This window comes from Thalia democratica, chromosome 1 (assembly GCF_965202585.1).
Source record: "Thalia democratica chromosome 1, ktThaDemo2.hap1.1, whole genome shotgun sequence".
Lineage (NCBI taxonomy): Eukaryota > Metazoa > Chordata > Thaliacea > Salpida > Salpidae > Thalia > Thalia democratica.
Window position 1 is genome coordinate 87,517,273 of NC_139165.1, and position 19,975 is coordinate 87,537,247.

Here is a 19,975-nt window from a genome sequence, read left to right on the forward strand (position 1 = left end):
TTAAAATAATAAACTAATAACTTTAAAAAATACTACTGTAAAAGTAACTTCATTAAAAAAAGAAATAAGTATGATACAAAAAAATAAAAAAATATGTAAAATCTTCTAAACTATATATTTTTTAATTTCTTTAATTTAATACTATATTGGCTGTTATTTAAAGATGTTAGAAATTTTTTAAAGCAGACTCTTTTTTAGTTTTTCTATAACCATTTAAATAAACAAATTAGGTTTACATAATCAAAAAAAAAAACTTAATTAAATATTTGCAAAAACTTCAAGAAAAATCAGTGTTTAATTATTTTATTGGTCGTCGGATAAAAAAAAAACTTAGTTGTCCGTATTGAAAGTATATAACTTACGAACATAAATTATACTTAGTGTATTTTAAATACAAGTAAATATAATCGTTAATGTTCTATTAAGAAGTTTATTTTAAAGTAAAGCTTTGGTAACCCTTTGATGTTTTTTATATTAAAATTCATGAATTTTAATTAACTTGTTAACTTTAAAGATAGAACATTAATTAAATTACTTAAAACTTTTTTAGGTTTTTTATTTGTTTTTAAACACTACATAATAAACGTATTGAATTTTTATCAATAACAATAACATTTTAGTGAACGTATTTATATTACATTATAGTTCTTGAAAATCAAACTATATATGTAATTAATAAATTACATTTAGTTTTTTTTTCATGAAAATAGCTAAGAGTATTAAGAATGTTTTTAAAGTATGAAGTTAGCTGAACTTTTTATAAAAGTGTCTAATCACGCACATAATCAAATGGATATTCAAGCTTAAACACTTAAAAACATACAAACTTTACAAACTCCATGCTAAACTCGAATAGTCAATGGACTTAACCATTTATTCGGATTTTTAAAAATGTAAAATAAACAATTTTAAAGTATTGTGAACCGATTAGGCAAATACTTTGATACAATTATTTACAACATCTAACTAAATAAGTAAAGCAATAAAAAATACAAAATAGTCTAATGAAGATTATAATTTATTATTGTTTAATGTTTCATTAACTCATCATAAATTTTAATTATATTGGTGACTACAAAAATATTACCAAACTTTAAACGATGTACTATAATCTACACTTATTTTTTTATTCAAAAAAAATTTCTTAAGTTGCTTGATTATAATTTATAATAATTACACTGAAATAATCGAATTTTTTATTTTAACTTTAAAAAAAAATATTTTAAGTTTTTATTACAATTTAAACATTTTATTCATTACAGCACTGTACTTTTGTATCATGCTTTATAATAATAATATTTTAAAAACCGTTGTATATCTAGAATAATGAAATTTAATTTCATAATAATTTTTTTCTAAATTTAAATTTTAGTTATTTAGAATTTATAAACTAATTTTTTTTCATAAAAGTTAAAAAAGGTAGTTTTAATAAAGAATAAATATATTGACAACCTTAAAAAGTACTATTAAATCTGCGCGGCAATCAGCTTTAATGCAACATAATTTTCAGTTGGTATTTAAAAAAATGATTTGTTTAAGATAAACTTAAGTTGTTTTTTTTTTACTTAGCAGTAATTAAAGATAACAGTATGCATAGAAAAATTACCATTAACTTGATTGTATTTAATAAAAGTTCTTGAGCGCAGCTTAGATAACATACTTAAAATATTATCTATCAAGATCGTATTTTTACTAGTTTTCTCAGTCAACTTCAGTGTTGATTTAAAAAAAATTAGAATAACATTACAAAGTTTGTGTACAAAATTACTTTATTAGGTTTATTACCAAAATAACGAATAATAAACCACTGATAATATATTAAACACTTTTTGCACTTTATATAGAAATAACTTTTTTTAATATCGTTTTACCTGTAATTATTTGAATAACTTATAAGAACTAATTTAAACAATTATTTTCTTATATAAGTTGATTATTAAATACATGATATATTTTGACTTCGTATATCTAGCAAAAGTTTTTGAAATAAACATTTTGAATCTGATGAAAAAATTAAGAGCTGTTTAAATTTCATCGAAATTTATTTAGATTGATATGAAGATTTGATTTTAAATAAAACATGACTATTTGTGTAAATATTTGTTACACTAAAATTGTTTCTAGAGAAAAGTTCATCTGATTTATGATAAAGTAAAAATGTTTAAAAAATATATTTTAGTAGATCTTATAAACCTTATATTGATAATTTTTTTTATTATCATTAATTTTCATTAAATTTCATTAAATGTTAATTTAAACATATTAAAACACTTTCGAACAATGTACTTAAAAAAATGAAATATTATTTTTTAACTTATTCTTTAAGTTTAGTGTTGCAATTAAACTTTATTATGATAGCTTATAAAACGTTGTTTGATTTAAAATTATTAAAACTCTCTAAACTTAGCATTAGTTCAATAAACAACTGACTATAAAGTTTTATTAAAATTATTAGTATCCAAATTTGTTTGTAAACTTTAAGCAGTAATGTTTAAAAATTTTTTACCCTTAAAAATTTTTTAAAGTCTAACAAGATATAGACTGAAAATAAATTTTTATTAAAAAGAGTTCCCAGACCGGGAATAGAACCCGGGCCGCGTGGGTGAGAGCCACGAATCCTAACCACTAGACCACCTGGGAAGGCGACAGTAAGCAAGTTTTAAAATTTATATACCTACGAATAATAGACATTTATCTATTGAGCGTGCTAAAGTGATTAGGAGAAAAGTTTATAACATTCCTTGACTGTGGCTTGTGGTCGATGTAACAAATGCTTAACAGTTTGATGTAACCAATCTTAGCTTTTGTTCATTATTAAAGTTTTATTTTCAGATTACCTTTTGCTACTTTTTAATAGTAAAAATAATTTAAACGCTTCGATACAAAAACCACCGTAAAAGTTTTGTAGAAACTAATTAAATTCATGTGCGAAGTAAAAAGTTTAAACTAAATTTTTCTATTATTATTGTATACTTTTAATATTTTAAAACATTTTGTTGCAATACTATTTTGAAACAAATGTGTATTAATTTAAAACCTTTCACATAAAAATGTATTAATTTAAAACCTTTTACATAAATATTTATTAAGAATATGTTTATACTAAACATATTTATACATATATGCATTCTTAAATAGTTCATTCAATGTTAAAAAAAAACATACTAATTTTCTTGCTTCATACTTTATCTACTTTAAGTAGAGCTATATACTCAAATTATTAAACAAGTTAAACAAAAAATAATGACGTGATTTTAAATTTTTTCCAACGCGTATAAATGCTTAAAATGAAGAGTTTACAACTAAAATTTAAAACATGAAGTATTTGACCCGAAAATTTTTAATTTGTTGATGTCAAAAATTAACATAAAACATATTTTTTTGAATATTTATTTTTAACCAATTTATAAGACCCTTACAAGCAGGCTTTTTTGAGATTGATTTATTTAAAAAAATCCATTTCTATTATACATATAAAACACTATAAATTATTAGAAACATTTTATTTTTAAACTCCGGTACGTACGTTTCATAAAGACAAAAAAGATTGTCTATTATCTTCAGCTGGTTCAATTTAAAATAAAAAGCGCTTTGGTTAACAGAGATGCAAAAGTTATACAAAAAAAGATATATAACGTAAGAATTGAACATTGTACATTAAAAGTATTCGGTGCAAAAATTAATCATCCAAAAAACTAGAATTCACAAAAAATCAAAATTTTGTGACTATAAAATACTTTGAAAATTATTGTATATTAAGAAGAGCTTTTTCATATGTCGACAAGACGATATGAATCCACTTATCGTATTTAAATAACCTTCCTTTTTCAACGAATACATAACGGCTGTTGACTCTTTTAAGCATAGCCTACAAACAGGGTTATTACTATTTGTTATTGGCTGTGCTCATTTTTTCAACATCCAAGGTTAATTTAAAATCAATGTTTTTGCGCTTTAGGCCGCAAACATACTATATATATATATATATCAAATAAGGTGGTTTTTTCAAATTGAACATCTTCTAAAGAGCCAACTTGAAGGAGTTTTAAATAATTTATTAAAAATAAAAAAAACATTTAAATAAAATAAGAACACATATTTCATAAAACTAAATGCTTTAATAATCAGTATTTTTTGTTTTTTTGTATAACTTTTGCATCTCTGTTTACTAAAGTACCTTTTATTTCAAATTAAACTAGCTGATGACTAAAATATTTATCGTTATAAATCATATGTTTTAGTATTTTCAATATCGTTTTTTATTTTATAAATTATATAAATATACAAATAATAAAGAATTATATTAACGAAGTGAATTTTTACTGAGCCCACTTAAAAAGCTATTAATTAATTTAAAAAATTTAACTAATATAATAAAACAGTACATTTTTTTATACAGGATTTTGCTTCAAACATTTCTTTCATACAGGCATATAATCAACAGCTGTTTAAATTCGGAATGATTTGAATGTAAAAAACATTAGTTAACAGAAAAAAAAAATTAAAACATAAAGAAGTTTTGTACAAGACGTATATCAGTGCAAAAAAATAACTTAGTTCGACACTAACAACTAAATAACAAAGCAACAAACAATTATGTAAAATATTAATTTTCTAAATTCTTAACTTCAAGAAAAGCTATTAAATATGTCGGCGATACAATTCTTTTTATAAATTTAAAATTATATTTTATATTTCACTTTATATTTATATAAAAAAAAATACTACAATAATAAATGTGAGCAATATTCAAGCACTCAAGTAATAAATGTATATACAATTAAAAAATATAAGATTTAAAGAAACAAAACGTATATCACATTAGTTAAAGAATTCAAAATAAACTAACGTAACTCAAAGAAATATTTTACAGTTTTTTAAAATAAATTAAGTCTACATCAACACCTGGTTGTAAACAAAAGTAGGTCCTACCGAGACTTGAACTCGGATCACAGGATTCAGAGTCCTGTGTGCTAACCATTACACCATAGGACCACACTTCAACATATAAATATTGCGTTTATAAATGTTGAGCACGTGTATTGTGGTAGATGCGAGAAAACATAAGAAAGTAGATCGTAAGCTTGTCGCTTGGAAAAAACTGCTTGCCCTTTATCAGCCAACATCACTTATAAAATTTATTTCAAAGTGTTTCTCCTGTAAAACAAAGTTTTGACATATTTTGTTCAATTTTTTTTATTTAACAAGTGATTTTGTAGACTATTTTCCTTTAAACATAACTAATTGATAATAATTTAAATGAAACTTTTGGTAAACTTATAGTTTGGTGGTATAGGAAAATAGTAGGCTATTTTGTCTTCTAAAATTATTCGAGTCTTCTTACTTATTTTTGAAGATAAAATTTTTAGTTACATTTAAAGCTAAAATTAAAAACAGTAAGCTTACATATAACATGAAACATGAAAAATAATTATTAGAAAATATTAAAAAGTTTTATAATTAGTAACTAAATAAAGTTTTTACTACAAAATTTTTATCATAGTTAAAAAATTTAAAATAAATCTTCATTCTAATATTGAGAAAGTATTTAATCTTTTTTAGGTTTTTATTTATCTTATTTAATGCAATTATAAATAACAACTTTTTATGGAACTCATAAAACATATTATTTACTAATGTAAAAATGTTTTGAAATATTGAGTAACTGGCCGACCGAAATGTGAACACTGTTGCTTACTTACTTTTTCTAAGTAGTACTATGTCAGAAAACTAAACAAACTAGTAAAAAATGAATAAAATAATTGTTTAAAATTTTATTAATAAATAACTTAAAATGCTTATTTATGAAGTTTTAATCTTATGTTGTTAAAATATCAGATCAAACTAAAAAGAAACTAGCCATAAATTGTAAAAAAAAAGAGTTTTTTGTTTTTACATGCAGAAGAATGAAGTTTTATTTCGATGGGCACATTTTATTCTAAAACTTAAGTTTGTTTGCAAATTACATATTGAGTATTTGAAAAATTTAATTTTTTTGAAGATTAGTGGCTTTACATATGTTTAACTGTTTTTATAAAACTTAAGTAATATAAATAATCTCTATTTTTTTTTAATGATAAGTACTCTTATATAAAATTAAACACCTAATAAAACTGGAGTAACATTAATTAAACTATATAATTTTTAACAAAATAAAATTAAAATAAACGTTTTTCTAACTTAGATAAAGTAGTTTATTTCAATTTAATTTAAAGTTTCTGACAGATTTAATTATCAAGCAGTTTAGCTTTATTGTAACACAAAAAAAAACAAGTAACAAAAAGCTTCATTTTACGGTCAGCAATAGATTCAAATCATTCTATAGAAAAAAATTAGACATATAAACCACATTTTATTGATATAATATAAGAAATCTCAATTGTTTATAGCAGGGTTTCCCAGTTGACCCCATAGGGGGCCATGTCAGAAATTTAGGTGGTAAAGGGGCCGCAGGGGAGCTATGAGATCAAAATTTGAAATATTTAAATTTACACTAAATATTCTGGAGTTGATGATTAAAGCAGAAAAAGAAATTTTAAAGGCGTTTTTAATATCAGTTTTTTTAGCAAACTTGTTGGAAGAGAATATAGTTTTTTTTATTTCTTTAAATGGAGCCTTTTGAAAAAATGTTTGGGAAATTTTGTTATATAGTGTTACAGTTTGAAAAAAAAAACTAAATTATCCAGAATTAAAGATGATTAATGCTTTAATATGTGTAAAAATTCTAAGAAAAAGTATAAAAAATCATCTAACAAATGTACAGTAATAATTACACGACAAACTAAAATTGCTTATGACTATAAAAGTCGATTTAAAGAGGACATCGTTTTCAATTATGACTTAATAATTTAATTAGATAACATACATGATAATGTTGAATTTCCCGTGCGGCTTCATGGCTGAATTGGCTAAAGCGCCAAACTAATAATAAATAGATACTGATTTTTTATCTATGTAGAGCTATTTTTATAAAAAATAGTTAAAACATTAATATCATAACAAAATTACAATCATTCAAACTTTTGGTTCACGTTAATGTGCAATGAATGTAACGAGTGAGTTTTATTACCTAAAACCAGGAAAGTTTTTAAAACCGTCCGTTAAAGTTGTTATATTAATAATTAATCTTTACAAAAAATCAGGAAACAAACAAACAAGTGTACATACATAAAAAATGTTTCTGTTTGCAACTTACCTTTTTTTTTTCCTAAAATAGAAGTTTAAAATAAGTTAATTGAATAAATTCTAATGAAAAACAACTATACTCTTAAACAATTTCGCTTCAGGAATAAGTTAACCATCTCGGTCATCGAGTAGTACATACACACTTAATTTTATATAACAATAAACTAAAAAAATCTTAACATCATTTATATATATATATATATTTACATATACAAGTAACCTAAAACTATCAACAATTAAAAATTAAAAAATGTATTTAGTCAGTTTATGATTATAATAATTAAAACAATAGACAGTGAAGAAAAGTAGTTTTTACGGCCTTAAAATAAGAATGAAAAACTAGTTTTTTTATTTTTTCATATTTTATTATGTTCTATGAAAATTTCTCTTAAGCATTAAAACTAAACTTTCAAAAAACTGCAGACTACAACCATAAAATGAACAAAAAGCGTCTTTGACTGCAAAATTCTTGCTAAACTGAAAGTATTTTTTTATAGCTGTTAATTTTATTAGGGAAAACTAGTTTAGTAGTTTTTATTGAAATTTGCACTAACATTCAGTTTTATTGTTTTTAGTTTATAAAACATACCAACTTATCAATATTTATATATACTTTATATGTAGGTCGATTCGATAGTTTCTAATGAAACTAAAGACATTTTGTTTCTCAACAACTTAATTTTAATAAAAACAATTCTAGTAGGCATGTTTTTGAAATTGTAATAGTTGGGTCTGTCCGTGACCTCGCGCCACCAAAGCGGGAATTGTACCCCTAAACCAATAGGCAAGTGGTATTTCAAATTTCTTTGGGTTATAAACTAAATATGCAAAGAAATTCAATATGTAAATAATATTATTTGTGATTGCATTTTTAAGTATTGTTATACATGTTAAAAATATCTCGAATTAGTATTTTTTGGCTAAATTAAACTTATTTAAAAAATTAAATTGTTAGTTTATACGATTAATAAAAAAAAATTGTGTTTCCTGCATGTTTTCATACATTTTAATGAAGAATTATCACAAAAAAATGTTTAATCTGTTTTATTGGGTAAACGTTCTAAAACTGTAATGCTAGTGCTCCATTATCAAACGTTTGAGTTAATGAAAAACTATTGTTTTCTATAATTTACAATCAATAATTCTGTTTTGAAAGAAGTTTTTTTTTTTAAATTAAAAAAACGCTAGTAATCCTATAACAAATGTATATAAATTTGTTTATTAATCATAAATAAAGTTTTATGTCACTTACTTATACTTAATCATTAATCATTTACTTGGTGTGAGTTAACTACAGTCTTACTTAAAACTAAATTTATAAAAATTTTAAAGTTTTGTTAGCTTAAATTGTGAAAATAAAGTTCAACTTAATTAAAATAAGAATATTTAAAGTTAAAATGCGGGCAGAAAGAAAGTTTTTCTGATTAACCGCTAAGAAAAAAGTATTGTATATTTAAAATTTTTTTATAAAAATCATTTACAAAAAAAAACAATTAACATTTTTATTTTCACAGCCTACTTAGACATTGGTATTGTTTAATTTTATACTGTGTAGCACACATTGCAAACATATAAATTTGTAAAGCTACTTAATATAAATACAACAGGTGGGGATGTAGCTCAGGGGTAGAGCGCGCGCCTCGCATGCGTGAGGCAATCTCCACGTTTTAAAACTTTATTTTGACTTAACTTATAAGGTATTCATTTTTATGAACTTATATTTTAATATTTACAAGTATATATGTACTAAAGAGTAGAACATAGTTATTCGATGGATTTAATTAATATAGAATAACACTTACAAAACTAGTTAAAAATAAAGTTTGAGAAAAAAAAAAGAATACCCAATATGAGAATGCGTCAAAACTGCACGAAGACCAAATAGCACAAGGGCAGAAAATTGCACGGAGGGACTTTTGCACGAAGACAAATCTACACCAGAGAGCTAAATTTCACGAATAAAAATAGCACAATACAAAATTGCACGACGATACTTTTGCACGAACATGAATTTGCACGAGCGGACTGCACGAAAACAATTTTGCACAAATGGTCATTTTTGCACGAGAGTAAAATTATCATATTTAATCACATCATATAAAACATTTTTTAAATTATTAGTTCTATTATCAATTAAAATATGTATAAATAAGTATCTATAAATCTAAATCCGTAAAAACTTACATCTAAAGTAGGAAAAATAATTTTTTAAAGTAAGTTTTCGAAGAACAAACTGTTTAAAATATTTTTATATATTGGTCTACTACACAAAACTAATAAAAATACAAATTATTAGAGCTGATCAAATACAAAAATATAAACCCTAAAAAGAGGATTAAGTAATTATAGCAACAAATCAGCTCTAATAGTTAGTATCTGTATTAGTTTTGTGTAACTTACATTGTATGTAATTAGTATTTATTTATGATGATTAATACTATTACTATATAAGTTTAAAATAAACTGATAATAGTAAACTTTTTGATTATATGTAAAAGTCTGTTTTTTTTTATAAGATATAACTTTTTAAATTAAAAAGTGTATTATCCCATTACTTATAACGCCTAGTTTAATTCTCAAATAGGTCCACTCTTTTTGTAGAAATTAAAGCCTGTAACTAAATTAGATTTTTTAACTAGGTCGTTGTGAAACACAAAGTCGTAAATCTTATTAACATCCTTCGAATCAATCTGCATATTAATTATATGTTTATTCTACTATTGATAATTTTGTGCCATCAATAAGTAAGATCAATAAAACTTAAAACATGTAAATTATTTAAAAATTAATCACTTATGCTATTTTTGACTGTTAGTATTAGGTTTACGTTTTATAGTTTCAAGTTATCAAAAGTTTATGTCGAAAAAAAGGCATTTTTTTTTTTGGCTCATAATATTTTATAGTTCAAAGTATATATACTTTAAAAAAAATATAATAAAAAAAAAACACAAGACTGCTTTTTATTCTGATATCAAACATGTTTAGTTACAATTGTTGCTGTTTATATGTTAATAATAAACATAAACAGATTTATCTATTTTTATCTATATAAGTACTTACAAATAATATCCAGACATTTACAGACTTTCTCTAATATATTTATTGAAATAATAATACGAATTCTTATAATGTATTTACACCAATACAACACAAACTTTTTTTTGACTTTTTGTATCTAGGATTAAAATATGTTTTATCCATAAACAACCTATTAAAGTAATGAGTTTCTTCTAGTACTTATTTTTCATACTATTTGAAAGTTTATTGATTTAAATTTTAGGTTTAAAACTTAAATAAATGTTTTGATATGAAAAAAACGACAGTGAAGGTGAATTTTATATAACAAATTAGCTAATTTTAAATTTACGTCAAAAAATATATGTTTAACAAAATCATTGTGTGTATGATTAGCATTGTTTTTGATGTAAGCAAAATAATCTACAAAACTACTTGTAAAATAAAAATATAAAACAAAACTACGTAACCGAATAAATTTGTTTCTTAGTTTTGAAATTAGTTCACAAACAATAAAGGTTGTTTGGTAAGCCACCAGTTTGTATCAAGCGAAAAGTTAAAAATTAATTTCCTAAGCTCTCTTAAATCTGCCAAAATACACGTGCTTAACATTTATAAACGCATTATTTATCAGCTTGACGTTTGGTCCTATGATGTAATGGTTAGCACACAGGACTCTGAATCCTGTTTAAACTCGGGCAAAGTTTTACGAAGACACTTTTGCACGAGGGAATAAAATTGCACGAAGATAAAGTTGCAAGAAGACATTTTCGAATGTTGCATGCACGAGTTGAATTTTTTATTTTAATATTTTTATTAATTTTAATTACAGATTTTTTTGTTAATTTTTTTTTTTTTCTACTATTACTGTTACCCCTAACAGCCTTATCTTTATCCTCGGTTTTAACTTTTTTGTTTATAAGTTAATTTTTTAGTTTTTAATTTTATTTTTTGTTTTCTTCTATCACTGTTACCCTTAATCCTTACCCTTGATCGGTAATCTTCTTTAATTTTTTTCTAATTTATTATACTCGGTTTTATATATATATATATATATATCAACTTTTTGTTTTTTTTTTACTTTCGTGAAAAAATGACCCTCTATGCAAAGTTGACCTTTGGTGTAAAATTGTCTTCAGCCAATTTTGTCTCCCCGTGCAAACTTGTCTTCGAGCAATTTTGTGCCCTCGTGCAATTTTATCTTTTCGTAATTTTGACCCGTTTCCTAAGTAATTGTTTTTTTGATTGCATTTCGCAGTATGTTGTACTTATCAAAAATGTCTCAAAACAATATTGTTTTCAGTTAAATTAAACTTATGTAAGAAAGTAAATTGTTAATTGAATGCGATTAATAAAAAAACATGTTATGTTTGTGCATGTTTTAACACATTTGAATGAAAAATTAAACTTATTTAATCTGTAAAAGTAGGTAAACTTTCTAAACTTTCTACTGCTATAAGTTAATAAAATACTGTTGTTATCTATAATTTTACAACCTATAATTCCGGTCTGAAAGATGTATTTTATCTAACAGTTAAAAAAACGTTAGTAACTTTATAACATACTAATGAATTTATTAGAAATGAAGTTTCATGTCACTTACTTAAATTTAATCATTTTCCATTTATTAGGTGACATTTAACTATAGTCTAATTAAAAATTGAATGTATTACAAGCTAAATGATTGTTTGACCTATATTATTAATGTTATTTCGACTTAAGGTTTTAAACTTAGTAGTTAGTAAATGCATTTAGATTTTTGATTTTTTTTTTCAACTGTCTGTACTTAAGTTCTAATAACGTTTATTTTAATTTTTCTTTTATGCTTTGGCAAAAAAACTAAAGAATGATAAAAAAACAATGAAATACCAAACGGTTGCACAAATGTGCAGAACCTAAAAGTTAGGATGTGTATATCTGGTAGATGTATATACAAGAAGAAGTTTTATTCATAAATTTTCGTAGTTTGTTTGAATTCTGACATTGTATATATTCTATTTGAATTTTATAAAAGTAATCCTGAACCTTCGTATAATGCAGAAGTGCGTAATTCAGACTATTTTGCTGATTGATGAACTACAATCATAGAAAAAATTCACTAATTGTCTCCATATGTGTTGCTTAATTTTGCAGAGAAGGTTGCTTGTTGAAAACAAATTTGAAGTTAGTTAAAATAAAAGATTGTGCAGCTGTGTTTTGTTTTGTTGGAACTCACTGATCGTTGAAAGAGTTGAAATTTAAGTTGCTTATTATAAATTTAAAACCAAGTTTGTTAAATTATTTCTCATTTGAATCGTAAATAAGTTAAGTAGTCTTATACTAAGTGTTGATTTTTTTGCTGTTAATCTATAAAAATTAGATAAAACTGAAGTTTTAGATTTTTAGATATATAAACTTACGTCTCTACGTTATGTGCTATTTTGTTTAAGCGGCCCAGATTTTTATGTGTGGGTCTAGCGTAGGAAAAAAACTTCCAATAGCTATAAACATCAAAAATTAAATTTTATTATAGCTATGTAAACATAAAGTTTTACTTTAAACAAAATAAATTAAATTACTATAAAAAAAACAACTTTTTTGAGATTATTTTGTTTTTAAAACAAACCCTTACGTTAAAAAAAAAAATTCATAAACACATTACGACAAATCGGATAAATAATTGTTGGGTTAGGAACGATCAAGTTAGAAATGATCGGATTAGATATGATCGTATTAGAAGTAATCGGGTTAGAAGTGATCGAGTTAGAAACGTACAAGTTAAAAATGATCGGGTTAGAAATTATCTGGTTTCGAAATGATTGGGTTAAAAGTGATCGGGTTAGAAACGATAGTAAACAGTAACAACAGCTCTAGCGTTTTATCTCACGCGTTAGTGGTTCACTATCATTTCTAACTCGCTATAATTTCAAACCCGTTCACTTCTCACCCGATCACTTCTAACCCGATCATTTCTAACCCAATCATATCTAACCCAATCATTTTTAACCTGATCACTTCAAACCCGATCACTTCTAAGCCAATCACTTCTAACCCAATCATTTCTAACCCGATCATTTCTAACCCGATTACTTCTAACCTGATCACTTCTAACTTGATCACTTCTAACTCGATTACTTCTAACCCGATCACTTCTAACTCGATAATTTCTAACCCGACCACTCCTAACCCAACCACTTCTAACCCGATCATTTCTAACCCGATCACCTCTAAACCGATCATTTTTAACCCGATCACTTCTAACCTGATCATTTCTAAGCCGATCACTTTCAACCCGATCATTTCTAACCCGATCACTTCTAACCCGATCATTTCTAACCTGATAATTTCTAACACGATCATATCTAACCCGATCACTTCTAACACGATCATTTCTAACCCAATTATTCCAACCCGATCGTTTCTAACCGATCTAGCCCGACACTTATTTACCCGATTTGTATTAATATGTTTGTTTATATTTTTTTTTAAATAAGGGTTCGTTTTAAAAACAAGCTAATCTCAATATAATTGTTTTTCTTTTGAAGTTTTAGTTAATTTTGTTTAAAATAAAGCTTAATGTTCATAAAGCTTTTCTATTAATTTAGTTTTTGATATTTATTGCTATTGGAAATTTGTTATCCAACGCTCGACCCAGACATCAAAAACTGGGCAACTTAAACTGAATGACACATAATGAAGAGACGAATATTTATATATTTAAAAATCATAAATTGCAGTTTTATCTAACTTTTATAGATTGATAGTAAAAGAAATCAATAGTTCAGTATAATACTAATTGTCTTGTATATGATTTGAACAAGAAAGGATTTTAACAAAATGGTTTTAACTCCATAATAAGGAAGTTTAACATCAATTCTTTCATCGATCACTAAGTTCCAATAAATCTAAATATAACTGCACAATCTAACATTTTAGAATTAACTTTCAATTTCTATTCAACAAAAAACCATTTTCTTCAAAATTCACCAATACATATTAAGACGACTTAGTAAATTCTTTAAATTATTTTAGTGCAGCAATCAGTAAAATAGTCTAAATAACATCATTTCTTCATTAAAACAATGCTAATGGTTATTTTATAAAATTCATTTAGAACATACTAGAAAGTCAGAATGCAAACAAACTCAACATTTCATGATTAAATTTAATCTTGTTCAAATATCAACCGAATATACATATCTTGAATTTTAGAGTTAGGTTCTAAACATTTATGCAACCGTTTGGTATTTCATTGTTTTTTTTATCAATTATTTATGTCGCTTTGCCAAAGCATAATCGATACAATTAAAATAAACATTATTGGAATTAAGCTACAGACATTTGTAAAAAAAATTCAAAAGTTTAAGTGCATTAACTAACCACTAAATTTAAAATTTTAAGTCCAAAGCGCATTAAGAATACAGGTCAATTAAATATCTATCAAGATTATTGAAAAACAGTTTTTTATTTACAAAGAAAATATTATAGTTTTAAGTATCTCAAATTTTCCCTTGTTTCTGAGTTGTTCTTTGTGATGTTTTTCTTTATCAAAATCGTTTTAAATAAAGAGTCTTTTTTATCTTACAAAAAAAACTAAAAAGTTATAAGTACTTATAACTTTGTAAATTTTTTTGTAAAATAAAAAAAAAACAATTTATTTATTACGATATATTTACAGAGGAAAGGCGCTACTAATAAAATCAAACTATAAAATGAACCAAGTTCTACATACTAAATTAATGGTTTATAAGTATAAAACTTACAAACTACTGATAGTTTCTAGTATAAGGTATCTTATTTTATTTAAGTAGACTTAAATCAGAGTTGTTCAATTTTTTTGCAAAGATTAGTTTTGTTTGAAAGCTAATTCCACATTTAAATTGAAAGATATTTATGACTGCATGAATTTTTCGATTTGTTTTCGTGATAACTAATTATTTTTATAAGGTTCAAAAATAGATTATAAACTACAGTAACCTTTAGCTTATTAACGCACATTGTGTGCGCAGAAAAAATGCGTAAAGATACGAGAGATCGTAAAAATACGAAATGTTCTAAATATACTTAATATCATGGCTGTTTTTTGGTATTGCTTCTAGTTAAAAGCAGACTGGCGATTTTCCAACTTTTAAAAATTTGTTTACTTTATTTAAAAATATTAAATCAAAAGATAAAACTTTACATATATTAAATAAAAAGGATTTAATTTTGTATAAAGTATCAATACTTCTAGAAAAATTATATTAGTTTTAATGATAAGTAGATTTTATCTTTATTTATATATGACTTATTCAATACTTAACATTTATATTCTATCCTACTTGACAAGTTAAATTTATAAGTAAGCATTTGTTTACAATTAAGAAGTGGTGTGGTGTCTATATTAAAATTTGTTTCTATAGCCTTTTACAAAAATATATATGGTGCTGTAATGGATTTCTTTTTGTGAACAAAAGTATATAAAATATGAGAATTTCTTTCAGAATTTTAATTTAATGTCTTATTGTTAACCAAATTTCTGATATACTGAGATATAACTTAATGTTTATGAATCAGTCAAGGAAAATAGGTTTACAAAGTTTAAAGATTTAGAGATGTGAGTTAGCAATAAAAAACATATTTTAGAATAAAAATATGCAATAAACCTAGTTTGTGCACCACTAAAATAATTTAAAGTTTCTATTTCTTAAGTTTTTTAGAATTCCTTATAGCGTAACTAAACGAGAGTGCGTAAAGATGCAAGAGGTTACTGTACTTGTAGTTAATTAGTTTTAAAAATCATTAGGAAAAGTATAAGTCTTTTGGATTCTAAAGATTAATTATTAAGTTTTGATAGCCGTCAATGTAAGAAATACAATGAGTTTTGCAGCGACTAAAGACTACTCTGTACTTTTTTTTTGAAGAAGTTCTATATGGTAAATATGTATTATTTCAAGTATTGAGACCAGATTGGCAAGTTGCATTCAAATTTAGGGCAAATTTATATAAAATACTAATTTTTAAGAATTTTTATATCAGTGTATATGATGCTTGAAAAAATACATCTAGTAAAATTTAGCAATCGTAATTAGTATGGTGGTTTCATTTAAAACTATCATTATTAAATTCTAAGTGCTTAAAACGAAAGTGTACTGTATACTGTTTAATAAGTTAAAAGTAGAAGTAGATGTTTTTTTTTAAATTAGAACCTGTCATTTACTGAACTTAAACTTTATTTTCCTTCTATTAGCCAATGGTAAATTATATTTAAAATTTAAATATAAGGTATGTTATATAATAAATTTAACTATAAATGTTAAGTGTCGAAAACTTATTATTTTGCTTTGTTTTTTCTTTAAAAATATATTGAATATAGAGGAAAATAAATTTAGATTTATCATACAAATATAAAAGTTTTCAAAATTTTAAAATACTAAATTAGTTTCTCATGATTTATAGTAGAAAGTTCTTTTTAAAATTCTCGTTAATTATTAAACTTTTAAAATCTTACAAAGAAGAGTTTAAAATATTGTTAGTGAAGTAAACGATTTAGTGATGTGTATATGATTAACGAAAAAAGTCTGTTAAAGTATAATTAAAGAACAAAAAAATAAGAAACAATGAAAAAAATGAAACTTAGTGTGGGATGAAATATCAAAAATGAGATAATAAAAAATAAATTAAACTTATTTTAAGTTAATTCTAAAAATATAATTTATACTAACGAAGTTTTTGCGTAACACAGTAAAATAATAATGTTTAAAATACACCAAAAAAAATTTTTTTATAAATTTGTTAAGCAGGTTTAATTTTGCATGAAATCGAGATTGAAAGATAAAAATAAAATAATTATGTAAAATTGGTAAGAAACGATCGGGTAGAAGTGATCGGGTTAGAAGTGATTGGGTTACAAATGATCAGGTTAGAAGTGATCGGGTTAGAAATGATTGTGGGTTAGAAATAATAAGGTTAAAAATGATTCTGTTAGCAATGTTCGGGTTAGAAGTGATCGGGTTAGATGTGCTCGGTTTAGAAGTGATCGGGTTAGAAATGATCGGGTTTGAAGTGATCGGGTTAGAAGTGATCAGGTTAGAAACGATCGGGATAGAAATTATCGGGTTAGAAGTGATCGGGTTAGAAATGATCGGGTTAGAAGTGATCGGGTTAGAAATGATCGGGTTTGAAAAGACCGGGTTAGAATTGATCGGGTTAAAAATGATCGGGTCAGAAATTATCGGGTTAGAATCGAACGAGTTAGAAATGATAGCGAGTTAGAAATGATCGGCTCCCCGCGTTAGTACAATTTTACATGAATAAGTTATTATTTAACTGATGATCTCATTAAGTTTTTAAAATTATTTGAATTAATTTTTTTTTCAAAATGAAAACTAAAAAGTATTGAAGAACAGCTCATCAGAAAAAATAATTTGTATTATAATGTTTATTTAGATTCTTAAATATGTTACTATTTTTATTATTTCATAAAATTTTTAAGTATTTGTGAAATAAAAGTTGAAAACATTTTAAAGATATTCAAAAAAAATTTTTTTTTGTCAAAATTACTAATTTATTTTAAATTTTCTTTATTAGTTTGTTATTAATGTAGTTTATAAATACTTTAAACTTAGTTTAATTCTAAGTATTTCATGTTTTAAATATTTTAACAACTAGTACTAAAAATTAGGTAAAACATGCGAAAACTAGAATAAAATAGTTGGTAAAATTATATGTTGATTTTGTAAAAGAAATGTTCATATTACAGGAAGTGTCAAAAATCTTTTTTTAACGGTTTTTTTAGATTCTGTCAGCTGTAAAAAATGAGAGTTTTAAAAAAGGAGTAGTAGATAAAATTGGAAGCTAGTATTGTTTATAGTAACAAAAATAAACTTTTTTTTTTGTATTATTCCTTGAGGCTAAACATTAAAATTGCTTTGAAATTTTATATAAGTTTGTTTTTATCGTATGTATGTTCAGCTTTTAATGCATGAAAAAAATATTTTTGTGTTTGAAATGACATCGAAAAAGTTTTAGTTAGGTTTAATCATTTTTTTAAAGTAAACTTTTAAACAATCTAGCTTGAAGATAAAAAATTTAAAGCATTTAGAGCTCAGTAAAAACAATTTTTTCTTAAATAAAACTGATTATTAAAGAATTGTTAAATAAAATATGCATTATCATCTACAACGCTGATTTATACACGTAGTTTAAGAACTAAAGTTAGGTAAAATAGAAACACAATACAAAAACCTTAGCTCCATCGATTTATTCTAAAATTAGCTTTTATTACCATTTGTGATACAAAACTTTACTGTGATTTTTGTGTTTATAATTTTTATTGATTTATTTTCAGGTATACTTATATAGTATTAAAACATTATTTAAAAGTTGAAAACTAAGAAATCATTTTGATGATTCCTCATAATTCAAGTGGAAATGTAAGCTAATATTACAAATAACATTTTAGTAAGCAGTAAATAAAAAAAAGAGATTTAAATTTAAAAATTTTTTGTTTAATTATTTTTTTGTTAAAACTTTTTTTTTTATAAATGTTAATGAACTGGTAAGATTAATACTACTTTTAATTTACAGCGTGCAAATCCGTTAGTGTACACCAGTTTGGGAGCAAACAATATTTTTGAATTTTGTGAAAAAATAAAAAATGAAGCATCACATCTGCAAATTCAATTTCAATCGTTAGTTATATTAATAAAACATAAAAGATACAAACTTTTTTTACTTACCTTTATACAATGTCAAAATAAACATATTGTTCTGTTAATACTTTTTTTATTCTTTAGATGGCTTAAATTTATTAAGTACTTTAAATATAAGCTTTTAAAACAAAGTTTTTTACAAGTATTAATCTTGTAAAACTTTTTCTCATTTTAAATAGTTAAATTAAAAAGATTACTTTCGGTTATTTAAAGTTTAGTAATATAAAATAAAATATTCAGTTTGAGGACAGAGTATGAAAAAGTTGTTGCAGAAAGAAATGAAACCCAAAATCTGTGTACTAAGGTAATTTATAACAAACAAAATTAATTGTTCTCTAATAAAATAAATTTACTTACATATTTTTTTTTGACATTCTAAGATTACACTATAATAATGTGAATAGTATAATATTAAATGACACTACATTAAAAAATAAAAACTTAATTCATATCGTAATATAGTACATAAGTTTTGATGTAAAGTTCTTTTAACCTATTAAAATAACAATATTATAAGTTTAATTACTAACTTTTTGCAATTTTTTTTCTAGTTTTACGATGATGCAACAAGTCAAAGCTTGGAAGTTCAAAAAAGAGTGAGTTTTTAATAAATGGTCTAAAATGATCTAATATTGTAATCTAACAAAAACTAATTGAAGAAATTTCTTTCAAAATAATAAAGAGTAATGTTTTGAGATATTCAAAATAGTATAGTTTTTTTTTAGGGCGAAATGGTAAACATACTCATTGGATTAATCAATTCGTTTTTACCTTACCTACCACCTGATGTTAGTTTTTTTAGTTCTTTGATTTAACTATTTTAAAATTTTTTGTGTGTTCCTCTAATTTACAACTAAAATCTATATACTTTTTCAACCACATATGTTATTTCAAATGACTTTCAAATGATTTAGATATAAGTTTATTTAAAACATTTAAACCCTATCTATATTTAACAATAACTTTAAAATGCTTAGTTAATATTTTTTTTATCTGATAAAAGGATTATAATAAAAAATAAACTAAAGTTAAACTTATGCAAGTTATAAAAAAAACTTCAAAAATAATCTATGTGTCATAATATTTTAAACTAGGCGTCAGTT

At 24.0% G+C, this 19,975-nt stretch overlaps 2 non-coding genes across 2 annotated transcripts; both read right to left on the reverse strand.

The window, feature by feature from the left end:
* Positions 1-2,568: 2,568 nt before the first annotated feature.
* On the reverse strand, positions 2,569-2,640 carry Trnae-cuc (transfer RNA glutamic acid (anticodon CUC)). The gene has a single exon. It is a non-coding gene; the product is annotated as a tRNA-Glu (tRNA).
* A 2,283-nt stretch (positions 2,641-4,923) lies between these two features.
* Positions 4,924-4,995, reverse strand: Trnaq-cug (transfer RNA glutamine (anticodon CUG)). The gene has a single exon. It is a non-coding gene; the product is annotated as a tRNA-Gln (tRNA).
* Between the last annotated feature and the right edge of the window lie 14,980 nt (positions 4,996-19,975).